General features: G+C 47.1%; 1 protein-coding gene across 6 annotated transcripts in view; it reads left to right on the forward strand.

The window, feature by feature from the left end:
• rassf8b (Ras association domain family member 8b) overlaps window positions 1–13559 on the forward strand; it is a 138764-nt gene that overhangs the window by 69909 nt on the left and 55296 nt on the right. Inside the window, exon 1 of one of the 6 annotated variants that reach the window (XM_072241498.1) lies at window positions 9066–9218. The exons of 4 other annotated variants lie outside the window; for them this stretch is intronic. The gene's annotated coding sequence lies outside the window, so the exon portion shown is untranslated. Of the gene's footprint in view, window positions 1–9065; window positions 9219–10220; window positions 11041–13559 lie in introns of those variants that run through there. One more of the 6 variants, XM_072241499.1, reaches the window with a different exon arrangement.

Here is a 13559-nt window from a genome sequence, read left to right on the forward strand (position 1 = left end):
CAGACTGTGGGGGGGGGGGAGAGGACAGGCTGGTCAGTGTGGGAGTGGGGGGAAGAGGCCGAGGACAGACTGATGGGTGTGGAATGGGGGTGGGGGGGAGAGGCTGAGGACAGACTGTGGGGGGGGGGAAGAGGACAGGCTGGTCGGTGTGGGAGTGGGGGGGAAGAGGCGAGGACAGACTGATGGGTGTGGGGAATGGGGGTGGGGGGAGAGGCTGAGGACAGACTGTGGGGGGGGGGGAGAGGACAGGCTGGTCAGTGTGGGAGTGGGGGGGAAGAGGCCGAGGACAGACTGATGGGTGTGGGAATGGGGGTGGGGGGGAGAGGCTGAGGACAGACTGTGGGGGGGGGGAAGAGGACAGGCTGGTCGGTGTGGGAGTGGGGGGGAAGAGGCCGAGGACAGACTGATGGGTGTGGGAATGGGGGTGGGGGGAGAGGCTGAGGACAGACTGTGGGGGGGGGAGAGGACAGGCTGGTCAGAATGTGGGGGGAAGGCCGAGGACAGGCTGATCGGTGTGGGAGTGGGGGGGGGAAGAGGCCGAGGACAGACTGATCGGTGTGGGAATGGGGAGAGAAGGCGGAGGACAGACTGATCGGTGTGAGAATGGGAGGAGAAGGCGGAGGACAGACTGATCGGTGTGGGATGGGAGAAGAGGCCGAGGACAGGCTGATCAGTGTGGGAGTGGTGGGGGGAGGGCGGAGGGAGCCCCAGGACAGACTGATCGGTGTGAGAATGGAGGAGAAGGCAGAGACAGGCTGATTGGTGTAGGAATGGGGGGAGAAGGCCGAGGACAGGCTGATCGGTGTGGGAGTTGGGGGGAAGAGGCCGAGGACAGACTGATGGGTGTAGGAATGGGGGGGAGAAGGCCGAGGACAGGCTGATCGGTGTGGGAATGGGGGGAGAAGGCGGAGGACAGGCTGATCGGTGTGGGAATGGGGAGAGAGGCGGAGGACAGACTGATCAGTGTAGGAATGGGGGGGAAGAGGCCGAGACAGACTGATCAGTGTGGGAATGGTGGGGGAGGGGGGTGGGAGCCCCAGGACAGACTGATTGGTGTGGGAATTGGGGGGTGGGTGCAGGGAAGGCCGAGGGACAGACTGATCGGTGGGGGAATGGGGTGGGGGAAGGACGAGGGCAGACTGTTTGGTGTGGGAATGGGGAGGTGGTGGAGGCTGAGGGCAAACTGGTCAGTGTGGGAGTTGTCTGGGGGCGAGGGGAGGCCTAGAGCCGACAAGTCGATGTGGGAATGGGGAGGAGAATTAAAATGACCGGCACTTGGGAGCTCTGGATGCCACAGACTTTGCCGATCTGCAAAGTGGTTGCACGATCAGTGGCCATTCTGACCGATGTAGTGAAGGCCATATTGGGAGCTCTGAACACAATGACTAGGGACAGAGAGAGTGCATGTAAATGTCTGCCTCACCTGGAAGGGCCACTGTGGGGGAACATACCTCATATTCCATCTGATTTTGTAAATGGTGATTTCTCTAATTTCCATCCTCCACCACTTTTTTTTTTGCTATTTTGATTTTTTTTTACCCCATTCTGGTTAGTCTTTCTCCCCACCCCCTCCTTCCCCACCCCCTCCTTCCCCACCCCCTCCTTCCCCAGCCCCCCTCCTTCCCCACCCCCCTCCTTCAGCCCTTTACCTCTTCCACCTATCCTATTGCAGCTCCTTCTGGCATTAACATAGCGAGGCCACAACTCACTAACGCTAGTCCGTACAGTATGTCTTTAGGAATATGGGAACAAACATCAGGACACGTGTATTGACAGTTTACTTGCTTGCAGTCACTAGCCTTTCAGCCAAGTGTCTCAATGCACAAGGTTCAGAGTGATTGCAGTCAGTTAAATATCAGCTCCATTAGTGGCTGCACCTATTTCCATTAAATGGGGATCGTTTGCATCAATAATTCCTCACATGCAAAATCAAAGAAGTTCAAAGTAAATGTATTATCCAAGTACATATATATCACCATATACAATCCTGGGATTCATTTTCTTGCGGGCATTCACAGTAAATACAAGAAACACAATAGAATCGATAGAAGCCCACAGCCAACAGAATGGACCAATGTGCAAAAGACAGTAAACTGTGCAAATACAAAAAAAAGGAATAATAAATAAATAAACAATAAATATCCAGAACATAAAGAGTCCTTGGGTCGTAGGAACAGTTTAGTGATGGGGTGGGTGATGTTCTCACTTTGTTCAGGGGCCTTATGGTTGAGGGGTAATATCTGTTCGTGAACCTGGTGGCGTGGGACCTGAGGCTCCTCTGCCTTCTTCCTGATGGCAGCAGCCCAAAATGGGTTACAGTAATGTCAGGGGCTGTTTATTTGCTTGTGAGGCATCGTAACGACATTGTGTATGTGACTGTTTAGGTTGTACTGTGGTGGTCATGCAGGGTCTTTCAGCGAGGCAGTGAATAGTGAAATTATCTGAATTTCTAATGGTGTTTGCTGCTCGGGGGAGGGAGGAGACCGTGTGGCAGAGAGTCTGTCTGTTAGGCAAACAAAAATCAGGGGGTGCTTCGTTCGTGATTCAGGCTGGAGGTATAGATCGAGCCTTGTGTGAATGGATCGTTAACACTGAGGGATCTATTGTCACAGCGTTATTGCAGCACTGAAGCAGGTTAGCATCATATTTGCTAACCCTTAGTCCTTTGCCTTTCGCCGATCTAGTGATTTTTAAATGTCTGTACAGAAGGTGCTTGAATTTTGAGTGTATCTGTCTCCACCACCTCCACTTTGTGGGCATGCTATGTTGGTGCCAGAATATGTGACCACACGCGAGGGCTGCCCCCAGCACATCCTTCAGTGTGATGGTTGTTAATGCAAATGAGGCATTTCACTGTGTGTTTCCACGTACGTGTGATTGATAAATCTGAATCTGAGAGTGTGAGGTTCCAGCCACTCTCAGTGTGAGGGGAGTTCTTCCTCGGTCCCCCTATACCTGTGACTTCTGCTGTTGGGCCTCTCTGCAATAGAGAAAAGCTTCCCAGCAAATACCCTGTTTATCATCATCGCCATTATGTACCATGTGGTATGATGTGCGTGATCATGGCCTTGTTCGTGGCAGATTTTGCTACTGAAATGCTTTTCCTTCTGAGCAGTGACCCCAGCAGTTGCCTGCCTGGCGTCGGTGGTCGCGTAACCAGGACCTGTGATATGTACCGGCTGCCCATGCGACCTGCTCCCATGACCTCATGTGGCCCTGATCGAGGTTGGGGGGGTGGGGGGTGGGGGCTAAGTGGGTGCGACACGTTTTCCAAGGGTGACCTGCAGGCAAGTAGAGGGGAGGAGCACCTTACACCTCCTTGGTAGCGACGTACCTTTGCCACACCACCTGGACCCTTCATAATTTTGCCTATATTTAACCCACTTCAGTCAATAGACGGTAGACAATAGACAATAGGTGCAGGAGTAGGCCATTCGACCCTTCGAACCAGCACCGCCATTCACTGTAATCATGGCTGATCATCCACAATCAGTATCCAGTTCCTGCCTTATCCCCATAAACCTTTGATTCCGCTATCTTTAAGAGCTCTATCCATCTCTTTCTTGAAAGCGTCCAAGGAAAACTCTCCTTTGAACTGAAATACTGCAATCCAGGCAGCATCCTGATAACTCTGCCTCGTACCCTCTCCAGTAGAATTGCATCCTTCCTATCGTGTGGTGATCAGAAATGCAGATACTCCAATACTTTATAAAGCTGTACCATAACGTTTAGTGTTCCTGATCAGTCATGGTGTTTTATTCTGTTATAAATGCTCGAGAAGTTTTACTTGTAACCTGGATCTGTTTATGTGCCTGGACAATTCCTGAGGAGGGTTTCCTGTCAGTACTAGGCCAGTGCTGCTGCCTCGCACGTCCAGCGACCCAGGTTCAGTCCTAACCTCCAGCACGATCGGTGTAGATGTTGCACATTCTCGCCAGGACTGCGTGAGATTCCCCTGGGTGCTCTGTTTTCTGCCCCGCATTCCATTGATACATAGGTCAGTAGGTTAATTGGATGCTGTAAATCACCCCTGGGGTTGTCAGTGGCTGGTACAGTCGGCGGGGGGGGGGGGGGGAATGAAATGGGACCAGGGTAGGCTGGGACAAGTGGTGTTTGCTGATCGACATAGACTTGTTGAGTGGTAAAGTCTGGTTCATTAGACTGTAAGAGTATAAGACATAGGAGCAGAATTAGGCCATTTGGCCCATCGAGTCTGTTCTGCCTTTCAATTATGGCTGATTTATTTTCTCTTTCCACTCCATAAGCTTTGACACCCTTGCGAATTGACCTCTGCTTTAAATATCCCCAGTGACTTGGCCTCTACAGCTGTCTGTGACGATGACTTCCACCAATTCACCACCCCCTGGCTAAAGAAATTCCTCCTCATCTCTGTTGTAAAGGGACGTCCTTCTGTTCTGAGTCAGTGCCCTCTGGCCCTGGGACTCCCCGCTCTCGGAAGTACCCTCTCTAGGTCTTTCCTACCCAGGCCTTTCTATATGCGATAGGTTTCAATGAGATCTCCCCCCACCATTTTTCTAAATTCCAGTGAGTACAGGCCTAGAGTCAAATGCTCCTCGTATGTTAACCCTTTCATGTCAGAATCATTCTGGTGAACTTCAAGACTCTCTCTAGTGCCAGGGCCTCCTTTCTTAGATTGACTTGTACAGCATGGAAACCTATTAAGCTTAAGATTACACTTGAGAGCCGGTTTGAGATCTTGACCTGTGCGCTTGACTCTATTGCCAAGGCTAGAGGGGCACAGAGGGATTGCTGCATGACAAGAAGCACTGTCTTGTGGATGTGGGATCAGGTAGAGGTCTCCACTGTCCCCTTCGGGTGGGTTTGAGTGATGCCAAGCATGCTCCAGCAGTGGGCAGCGCTGTCTAAGTGACTAGTACATTGCTTTACAGCGATCAGTCACTGGGTTCAATTCCCACTGCTGTCTGTAAGGTGTTTGTGCGTTCTCCTGGGTGCGTTCCCCTGGGTGCTTGGGTTTCCTCCCACGTACCAAAGGTGTACGGGTTAGCGTTAGTGAGTTGTGGTCATGCTATGTTGGTACCAGAAGCTTGGTGACATTTTCAGGCAATCCAGTACGGTCCTCACTGATGTGCCTTGGCACAAATGACGCATTTCACTGTAATTTTTTCATGTACCTGTGATAGATAAAGCTATTCGTTGTATTTCTCACTGCTTCAGAGCGCCTGCAAGCTTCCTGGCCAGTGTTAGGCCGATGATCCGAGGCACCTATCACAGTGTGATTGCTGGCAGCTTGCGGTGTGCGTGTGGGCTGCTGGGTTTCACATTTTTCGTCTCAAGAAAGGGAGTTCTGCAATGTCATGAGAACCGATATCATAGATCATAGAGCATGACCACTCAGAGACAGGCCCATGGCCCATCTGGTCCATGCTGAATTGTTATTCTGCCTGTTCCCATTGACCCTCACCTGGACCATGGGCCCCCACACCTCTCCGATCCTTGTACTTATCAAAACCTCTCTCAAAGTTTAAAAGCAAACCTGCATCCGTCACTTCCGCTGGCAACTCTCACCACGTTCTGAGTGAAGAATTCACCCTCAGGTTCACCTTAAACATTTCACCTTTTACCCTTGACTCAAGGGGTTATGATCTCTGGTCATAGTCTCACCCAACCTCAGGGTAAACAAAAACAGGTTTTTCCACTGTCTGAACACCTGTATCAAATCTCCCCTCATTCTCCTACACGCAAATCCTAACTTATTCAACCTTTTGTTATAACTCATCCTTCTACATTTTCTCTGTATTCTTTCAATCTTATTGATAACTAACTTGTAAGCAGGTGACTAGAACTGCACACGATACTCCAAATGAAGCTTCAACAATATCTTTTGCAACTTTAATACAACATCCCAACTCCTGTTCTCAATACTTTGATTTATGAAGGCCAATGTGCTAAAAGATTTCTTTAGGACCTCTTCTAAGTATATGTGATGCCACTTACAAGGAATTATAGTTGTGTGTTCCCAGATTCCCCTGTTCCTCGGTGCCTTATCATTCACTGTGTAAGTCTTGCCTTCCTCCTTTCCTTCTAAATGTTAGGTGTTTCATTAAAAACAACAAGTAGCAGAGAGAAAACACAAGTGGTGTCCCTCTAGTAAAGCAAGAGAGCTTTACTTTGAAAATGGACCTGTTCTAGATGGACCAAAGGGCCTGTTTCTGTGCTCTGTGACTGTTCTCCCACAGTGTCAGGAGATAGGATGGAGTACCCTCATTCAGGGAGAGGCTGGGGCAGGTGCTGACTAACAAATTAATATAAATGTGTGTCCAGTTGTAGGCCTCGCCCATGCAACCTCACACTGATTTGCCTTAATCACTTGGCCAGGGATGCCGGCTGATGGCGTAATGGCATCAGCGCCAGACTTCGGAGCGAAGGCTCCTGAGTTTGAATCCAGCTGGCTCCCTTGCACATTTTCCATCCGTGCTGGGTTGAGCGTCGAGCTAGCAACTCGGTCTCATAAAAAATAAGAAAGCCTGCTAAAAAAAAACGCCGTCACAACGGCGTCCCCATGACTCCACTTGGAGGAAAGGGCTTTCTTCTTCTTCTTCACTTGGCCAGGGCTGTCAGTCTTCGGGTGACTGGACACTTCAGTCAATCCGTTACCCGTTGTGTCTGCGCTGCGCTCAGGGAAGCTGATGATGTTCTGTCTGTCCTGTGCAGTTGGAAGTTGGACAGCCCCTCGCACTCGTACAGCTGTCCAGACCCAGGAAGCCCCAGGCACTTGACGTGTGTGGTGCCACCTCTATGTTGAAGGGTTTTGTGATGACTGACTAACCTTGGTGCCAGAAACCAGCATGATGATGGTCGTCTGGACATTGAACTCCCCGATTACATTTTCTTCCGCTGGCTTGTGAAGGGATTACTGAACTAGACAGTTAAATCAGCTTACTAAACCCAGGGTCCAATCAGCAGCAGGATTACAGGGCATTAACCCTCTCAAGTGACTGATGCAGAGCATGCAAACTGTGGTGACCTATTTTATGAATAATTGTGTTTCAGACCTTTATTAGAGGTGTCAATGCCAAAACTTGAAAGCTTCCTAAATCTTTTTCTTCATGATTAGACTGATGCTTTATTTTTCATAATCCTGGCAGGATTAGAGTTAGAGTGTGCTGAAGGAAGATGTTGGTGATTATCACCCAGAAACAGGACCTTTGCCCCGTCATGTCAAAGCTGAAGTAAATTTATCATCAGGGTGTGTATATGTTGCCATATACTACCCTGGGATATATTTTCTCCCTCGTCCCACTCCACGGTTCACCCACACACCAGGAGCACTTCACGCACTGCCAGCCTACATGTCTTAGAGAGCTGAGAAGAAACCAGACCAGTGGGGGAAACCCACGTGGTCACAGGGAGAAGATGCAGACTCCATGCATGCAACACCTGAGGTAAGGATTGAACCTGGGATGCTGTGATGCCACCATGACTTCACGATCTGGATGGTAGGTAAGGATGGAGGGGGATGGTGCTGGGTGATCTCTCCCCCCTCCCTTGCACTCCCAGCTCTGTTATCTGCAACAGGGTTTGGCCTTCAAGACAGTATGTGCCCTTGGAGATGAATGTCTTCCTTCATTGTCGCAGAAACAAGGAATAGGAAATGTGAGTTGGCTATAATGTTGTGGCCAACTGCATACCTTCAAAGGGTGTCTAAGAGTCAATTATTGCTGGTGTTGGACTGGTACAAACCCGGCAAAGATTAGTCCTTCCTTCCCCAAAGGATATCATGGAACCGATGGGCTTTCTTTTTAAAGAAAAGTCTTCTCCATGGCCACCTTTTTGCCAGTTTATTTCCAAATTTCAGGTGCATCAAAATTGTGCCAGGAGTCCTGGCCAGAGGTCACAGTCTCAGGCTGAAAGGCAAACCAGTTAAGAAATGAGGAAAATTGTTTTCTTCCAGAGAATGTTGAGCTTATAGAACTCTGTGTCACAGCAAGCTGTTGGAGCCAACTCATTTAATGTCTTCAGGAAGAAGCTGGATATTGTTCTTGGGGCTGGAGAGATCAAGGGATGTGGGGAGAAAGGTGGACCAAATCAAAAGTCTCAACCCAAAACGCTAACTGCCCACATCTAAGCAGGGATCTTGCCTGACCTCCTGAGATTCTCATGTTATTTTGCATTACTGAATTTAGACGATGAGCTATGGACATATTGAATGGTAGAGCAGGTTTGAGGGGCAGAATGGCCTATTCCAGTCTTTCAGCAAGATATCCCATTCACAAACTGTGAAGGGATTTGAACTTCCCTGCTCTCTGGCTATACCAGACCAGCCAGAATCATTGCACAACTTTCTGCTGAACTGCCTCTCTCTTTAAAGGAGGCTGATTAGAGTTGGCTTTGTCTTCCTTACTCATTAATCTTGCCGTCCAGTTAATGCCGGGGGAGCTTGGGCCTGATGCTGTGAAATCTTGTGTCTGGAATTGTTTAGTACGAGATTAGTTCATTGGGAGGTTTCTAAATGTTTCAATCAGTTTGTAGTTCTGAGAGAGGAAATGTTTACGGAACTTTTCAAAATGTGAATTCCAGATGCAACATTTACCCTTGTGTTTCAGAACTTAAGTTCATACCTAGTTAATTAACTGGTATTTACTGCTTTCTGCTAATCCGAGGGTCCGTTGTGGTGAAGGCTTTGCAAACACAAAAGGGCTTAATTGTCGGCCTTGATTCAGAGCTCAGTCTCATTAAGTGCGAGTTTTAAAGGATACATTCCAAAAATCTGGTTTCTCCAAATTTGAGCTGGATTCTGGTTTGTGCTTTCCCTTCTTCCTTGCCATCTTTTCTTTATTTACAAACCACTCCCCCCCCACCCCCTCAACCCACCAACTGATGTCAGTTGAAGTCTGAGAAGGGGAAATAGAGGAAGACAATGCACAAATTTTAGAGCTGGTCATTTTGGCAGAGGAAGAAAGTTAGAAGAAATACGAGGAGCTAAATGTCTGTGAAAACATCTGGACCAGATGGGCTACACCCTAGAATCTGCACAGAAGGAAGCAAGGAAACGTTTGAGGTTTTAATATTTTCTTTAAAGAAGGTTATAACAGACTTGAGCAGGAGGAGAATGATGGTGTAGTGCTGTTGAAGAGCGGAGTCTGGCATTTGGAAATCATTGACCTGATATTCAAATGGCAGAGAATCTTTCAGAATTCCATAGAAAGGGCCTGACAGTCTGAAGAGTTTATTTAAAGGTGAGTAAATGGATAGTGTGCTTTCAATTTACAGTTACTATTGAGTCCAATGCCTGTACCTGTGATGCTTCAAGCACACAGTAGAGAGGTTTTGTAGCCCTTGTTATTGGCAGTAGGCCCTCACGTCTGTCTGTAATTACTTCACTTGAAAGCATTTTCAATTTTGCCAGACCTCGTACGTGACTTCCTGCATCCTGGTTTGGTTTCCTTTGTGAAGAGCTTGTCAGGGATTGTTGTTCCTGTGTAATAGCAGCTACTCCTTGTCGGTCACCAATCTCCATTCAGTTTCTCCTGTTCCCATTGCTGGCGACGCTGGCGCTTTGGATTTCCTTTTGTTGGAGACTGGTGGCCCGCGTTTGAAAACTTGCATCGTGCTTGTGCTGGTTTTTATAAACATCGAATATGGGGCATGTTGGGATGAGACTGTAGATGCCAATCAGAAAGTAGTGAGCCATTTATACTTTCATTAATTTAAAAACGGACTGTAACCTTTGTTAGTGCATTTATGAGGATAATACCATTTAGTTGTTGGGCTCTGATCTCTCAGGAGGAGCCTCTGCTAGTCATCGGGGACCGTTCATGTTGCTTCCCCTGACATACCATGTCCCATTGAAAATGCATACCACCAGGTTCAGGAACAGCTTCTATCCTGCTGTTATAAGGCTTTTGAATGGACCTCTTGGAGGATCGAAATGACCTTTTGATTTCTCAATCTACCTCATTGTGGCCTTTGCTCCTTATCGTCTCACTTTCTCTGTAACTTCAGCAGCAGATTCTGCTTTCTGTTATTTTCCCTTTGAATATATGATTGGATGAAGCCCTCCGTTGGTTAGAGTCGACCATGGACGTTGTGTCCTAGCTGTTTGCGATACGCAAGCCAGGGCAGCACGATATGGAGAGCAAGCTGTTGCCCGTGTAGCAGGACCCCCTCCCCACGCAGCTGATGAATCCAAAGGAACGGCAGAGACCGATAAAGTTTGGCATCAAGAGTTGCTAGTCAGCGTCGAGCTCAACATGGGCTTTAGCAACTCCAGCTCCGGAATTTTCCTCTGGGTTTACTCCCAAAACTTTCTCCATGAGTGAGTACAGCCATGAGGCAGCAGAGATTTCAGATCAGTGTCTTCCTTCTCCCAGATAAGCTGCTAGCCACGGCTGACAAGCCCCAACAGTCTGAAGTGACTTGTTTTAAGTTGCCAGTAATCCACCCTTGCCCCATCTCCTGTCAGTAGAAACTGTTCCGACAGGCTTGGTAGCTAAACCACACATGAAGGCCAGGAGCTGGACTGGGTTGTCAGAGGCTAGTTGAGACACACACCATTGGGAGCATTTAATAGGTAGTGGGAGCTCATCCCCACTATCTCCCTCAGCTGTAACAACCTTAAGGAACCTATGTTTGGAAGGATGGCATGCAAGCAAAAGCGTTTCACTGCATCTCTGTACATGTGATAGTAATAAACCAATTACCATTCACCATAACCCTGTTGCTCACGGACCTACACTGGCTTCTGGTGTGTCTCCTTGCTTCACAGTGTGTATTCTGTTGGGCTAAGTGATTATCAACACTCACATCCTGCTGCGGGAGTTTTAAAAAGGTGAGGTTTAATCTTTAACTAGCATTGAGTGTTGATACTCTAAACCCCAACATAGACTTCCTGTTGGCCCTTGGTGTGTGGGCTAAGGGTCACAACGCAGGTGGACTGTACCAGAGGAAAGTATAAGACACACACAATACTGGAGAAACTGTGCAGGTCAGGAAGCGTCTGTGGAGAGGAATAAGCAATCGATGTTTTGGGCTGAGATCTTTCATCAGGACGTTCCAGAGGTAAATGTACTGCTTTTCTCATTAATTTTTCCTCTCATTGTTCATATTCCCTGTGTTTCATTTTTGCCCATTTTCATGGAGTTAATCGTGAACCGAACCAGATCATTATAAAGCGGACTTCCTTGGCTCAAATATTCAGGCATCACTGACTTTGCTCAACAGTAGTGTGTTGTGCGAGTCTCCCATAGTCTCGGAGATTTGCAGAACTGGGCAAAACCACAAAAATATATAAAATAAAATAGAAATAAGTCAATCCTGCTTCTAGTTCTCCCTCATCAGAAAGCACGATATGATGATTGGAAAGCTGATCTTTAACCTTGATCCATGCACGAGCTTCTTCCTGTTCTCAGCTGTGTACTGCTGAGCACCAGGGGATGGTTTCTGAGTGCGAGGTGGGTGGGGGTGATTGAAACACCTGACCTGACCATGTGATTTCTTTTCATATTTAAGCATAGTCCATTTTTCTAGCACCTCATCCTTATCAATTTTAACTCCATCTATGCTGAGACTTCAGCAGCAACACTTTCCTTGGCTAAGGTAGATACAGAATAATCATCTCATGTTTCAGCAATGCCTTCTAATAGTGAATCTGTGGAATTCATCCCATAGACGACTGTGGAGGCCAAGTCATTGCGTGTATTTAAAGTAGAGGTAGATAGGCTTTTGATTGGTAAAGTCATCAAAGGTTACAGGGAGAAGGCAGGAGAATGAGGTTGAGAGGGTTAATAAATCAGCCATGATCGAATAGCAGAGCAGACTTGATGGACTGAATGGCATAATTCTGCTCCTGTGTCTTATGGTCTTATGATCTATGTGTATTTCCTTTGTGGTGGAATCTGCAAGTAGAGGCCCTTTTTTGTATCTGTAAAGTTAAAGGATGTGCCTTTTAAAGCAGACACTTTTCTCTGAGAGTTGGTTGTCAGATTTTGAGGCTTTCTCAAAGTGAGGTGAAATACAATGGATTCTGGTTAATTGGGCCATCAGTTAATCGGGGCAGCTGCTTATTTGGGGCAACTCCTAAAGAACAAAAACTAATCAAGAAAGTAGCCAGGATTCCCTTCATTTATTTGGGACACTACCTAGCTCAATTGGAACAGGAGACTTACCAAGCAGTTTCTAACTCGTGTCATTTGTGTAACTGTTAGACAATACATCATGCTCAGAGTGAACAGTTTTTAAATAGCGTCAATTGCACAGCTTTGTGTTCAAAAAGCAGTGATTTTTGTCACTGATAGTTGGCAGGAAATGAGCAGTAAGGCAATTCAGAACTGTTTTGCTCACTGCAGTTTCAAGCATTCAGGCTTGGAGATGTCAGAAATGGCCAGGAGTGAAAACTACACTACTTCAGCATTTTAAGAACTACAAGGAATTTGAAGGTATTGACAATCATTTTGAATGTTTCAATGAAAGTGAAGATGCAGTTGTTGAAAGCATTATATGAAAGCAGTCCATTATCTGCACTAGGAGTCTGCGCTGATTTTGTTCATTTACAGACAATCGAAGGAACACGGCTGCGTACACGGGATGAATTCCTTTGTCGACACCTGTTAGGTTCTAATAGAGTCTTATAGTATTGGTAGTGTTCCAATTTGTTCTGTATTTCATTTCAATACATAATTTGTTACTCTGTTAAATGGTAGCTTTGTCTTTTTTTTTATACCTTTTTTAACTATTTCCATGAAATTGCTTAACTGGGCCAAAATGTACTGGTTGAGATGTGTCCCAATTAACTGAATTAAGCGAAAGGGGATAAGGTTAGTTTCTTCCCCTCTGCCATACGATTTTTGAATGGTCAATGAACCCATGAATACTACCTGACTGCTTTTGTTCTCTTTTTGCACTACTTAGTTAATTTATTTATTACTTACTGTCTTTTATAGTATATTTTAAGTATAATATTGTACTGCTGCCACTAAGCAACAAATTTCACGATATTTGTCAGTGGTAATGAAGTTGATTCATATTCTGAGTGGAATGTGAAGTTAAGGTTGAGGTTGGATCTGTTCAAGACCCGAGAGACTGTGGACACTGGACACTGGAGTCTGGAGCAGCGCACAGTATCCTGCAGGAGCTCAGTATATCGGGCACCATCTATGGGGAAAATGGACGGTCGACTTTTCGGGTCAACGTCCTTCACCTGAACTCGTTATTAATGTTCAGGGCAAGCACAAGGAGCTGACTGATCTACTGCTTTGGTCATGGTGAATGATGCCAGACCAACAGTGGCATTAACATTTGTATAGCTGGAAAGCCCCCGTGTGTCACTAGAGGGTTTATGAAACAAATTAGGACTTAAAATTTGGTCACAGAGATTGGATTGTAAAATGCAAAAGAGATGAGGAGTTGATGGGGTCTAAGGTGGGCCACCAGCCCTTGTCCTCACTGGTTTGCTGGCCCAACATCCGACGTTGCTGGGCTTTGAACGCAGAGCAGAGGCTTAGACACCGCCCTGTCCCTAAGCCCAAAACTGGCTCGTAACTGCCCTACGTGAAACCAGCAGAGGGGCTCTGTTTTCTGTG

The sequence above is a fragment of the Mobula birostris genome, chromosome 23 (assembly GCF_030028105.1).
Source record: "Mobula birostris isolate sMobBir1 chromosome 23, sMobBir1.hap1, whole genome shotgun sequence".
Lineage (NCBI taxonomy): Eukaryota > Metazoa > Chordata > Chondrichthyes > Myliobatiformes > Myliobatidae > Mobula > Mobula birostris.